Source organism: Sardina pilchardus, chromosome 1, assembly GCF_963854185.1.
Source record: "Sardina pilchardus chromosome 1, fSarPil1.1, whole genome shotgun sequence".
Lineage (NCBI taxonomy): Eukaryota > Metazoa > Chordata > Actinopteri > Clupeiformes > Clupeidae > Sardina > Sardina pilchardus.
In genome coordinates this window covers 14,302,698-14,305,197 of record NC_084994.1, presented here as the reverse complement: position 1 = coordinate 14,305,197, position 2,500 = coordinate 14,302,698, and the positions used below count along the sequence as shown (strand labels likewise).

The window sequence follows — 2,500 nt, the reverse complement described above, 5'->3', positions numbered from 1 at the left end:
AATCCAAAGCAAAGCCTTAGAAGACAAAAAAAAGACCCAGGGTGCTCAGAAGTGTGTGTGTGTGTGTGTGTGTGTGTGTGTGAAGGTGCTCTTTGGGGTCAGGAATTCATAAGAGGTAGGAGAAAGGAAATCCAAGGCACTCTTTTAAAAAAAAATGTAAAAAGCCTTTATTGAACTGGCTTTCATTTCATTAGGAAAGGTTAAAAACGGGGAGAAGCAACCTTGCTTGGGTTTCCTTTTTCCTACCAAGGTAAAAGCCTCTTAGCAAATCTGAGCTTGAGCTTCTCTAGTTTGTTTAGTTAATGTGTGACATCAAACATACCGATGTGCCGGATAGTGGACACCAAAGGTGCCTCGCATCACAGCTGAAAACACCAACAATTTGTTTCCGCCCGGTTTCGAACCGGGGACCTTTCGCGTGTGAGGCGAACGTGATAACCACTACACTACGGAAACCTGCTGCTACATGGGCAGATCAGTGAGCCAATGAGGTGGAACCAATAGTACTCTAGCCCGCCTACAGACTGCTCTCGTCCAATGAGAAGCCTGTGGAGTACTTAAGCATGCATACAGGACCGATCTCAGCCAATGAAAAGCCTGTGGGGTACTTTAGCCTGCCTACAGGACTGATCTCAGCCAATGAGAAGCCTGTTGATCTCAGGTTACAGTTGGGGGGGTGGAAGGGGAGAGGTGGTTAGACTGAGTGAACGCATATCACACGTGGTAATATGACACAACAAGTGTCTGTTTTGTGTGTAAGTGAATAATGTGAGTGAGTGACTGTGTGTGTGTGTCCTCCCGTCTGAGCTGAGTGCGGTATGCTATCTATTTAGCAGTGAGGGTGGTTCCTAGCCAAGTGAACTCTGTAACTAAGGGGGAGCGGGTCGGGATTAGTGTCGGAAAGGCCCTGTGTGTGTGGGGGGAGGTGTCCTGGCCACGGGTGCCTCTGTGTGTGTGTGTGTGTGTGTGTGTGTGTGTGTGAGAGAGAGAGAGAGAGAGAGAGTGAGAGTGAGAGTGAGAGTGAGAGTGAGAGTGAGAGTGAGAGTGAGAGTGAGAGTGAGTGCGAGAGTCTGTGTGTTTGTGTTGTGTTGTGTTGTGCTGTGCTGTGCTGCGCTGTGCTGTGTATTAGGCTAATACTGCGTTATAAACTGTATCACTGAGAGAGGAGTGAGCCTTTATTAGAAGAAAAAGCCAAAACTGTTTCCGCCCGGTCTCGAACCGGGGACCTTTCGCGTGTTAGGCGAACGTGATAACCACTACACTACGGAAACTGACACTTTCAAGGTTAACTGACATGATTGACAGCTGCAAACACATGCACCCATCCAATGGCTGATCTCCACAGACATGAAACACTTAACAGGGTTCCCACCCATATTCACTGACACCATTTCAAAGCTTTTCCATGACTTAAGTTTTCAATGACCTTGAATGAAATGTCCTTGACTTTTACGCATTAGCATAGCATAGCATTATGGCAAATAACAACAAACTGTTTGACGCCCCATGTCGCGACCATGAACAGTAAGAAAAGACCTTCTGGTGGAAAACTTTTCAAAGATATTGATAAGCGGCGTCTCAGAAAAGATGTGGGGAATGAAGAAGAAGGTAGGCTACACTTTGGGGCGAGGAAGAAACACACATTAGGCAGCATAGTAGTAACATAAGTGGTAGCATAGCTTAGGTAGTGATAAAGTTACTATGGAAACATTCAGGGAAGGAACGTTAGAACTTTGCTATTAATCAGAGTATGCTGCGTGTCATGTAAACGGGAATATTCTTTTAATAACTCATGTAAACACCTTATTCGGAATATTGTCAATATTCCGATTTCCGAATAAGGTCCATAATTGGAATATTAACGTCCATGTAAACGTACTCAGTGACTTCTAGTGCTCGTGGACTGATGGCCCGACTGGTCATCGTTACCGCGACTTGTATTTGGGGGCCGGCCTTTATTTGTCCGAATCAACCATGGCCCCGGTTATTATCTGAGGCCCGGTTATAAATAGAATCCCGCCATAATTTGAGGATTTACGACTTTGCCAGGTTTTCCATGACCGTGGGAACCCGGACTAGTAAGGCCAATAAGTTTAGTGTGTGTGAATGTATATCTTTCTGTGTGTGTGTGTGTGTGTGTGAGAGAGAGAGAAAGTGTGTGTGAATGTACTGTATATCTTTGTGTGTGTGTGTGTGTGTGTGTGTGTGTGTGTGTGTGAGTGTGTGTGTGTGAGCGAGAGAGAGAGAGACAGAGAGTGTGTGTGTGTATGTGTATACGTGTTTTGGAAGAAGCCAGGACAGTTATGTGTATGGTTGTGTGTGTGTTTTTCCCCCAACTTTTTGTGTATTGGGCTTTCTACAGTACACTCTCTCTATCTATCTATCTATCTATCTATCCACAAATGCAAAGCCTTTCATCACATCTGAGCTTGATCAAATATAAGCTTTTCTAGTTCTTATTTAATGTGTGACATATCGACGTGCCTGACACCAACGGTGT

General features: G+C 45.1%; 1 protein-coding gene and 2 non-coding genes across 4 annotated transcripts in view; all 3 read right to left on the bottom strand.

Moving 5' to 3' along the window:
- LOC134082830 (serum response factor-like) overlaps positions 1-2,500 on the bottom strand; it is a 28,271-nt gene that overhangs the window by 19,788 nt on the left and 5,983 nt on the right. The gene's annotated exons all lie outside the window — the stretch shown is intronic.
- trnav-cac (transfer RNA valine (anticodon CAC)) lies at positions 384-456 on the bottom strand. Its single transcript has one exon. It is a non-coding gene; the product is annotated as a tRNA-Val (tRNA).
- trnav-aac (transfer RNA valine (anticodon AAC)) lies at positions 1,199-1,271 on the bottom strand. Its single transcript has one exon. It is a non-coding gene; the product is annotated as a tRNA-Val (tRNA).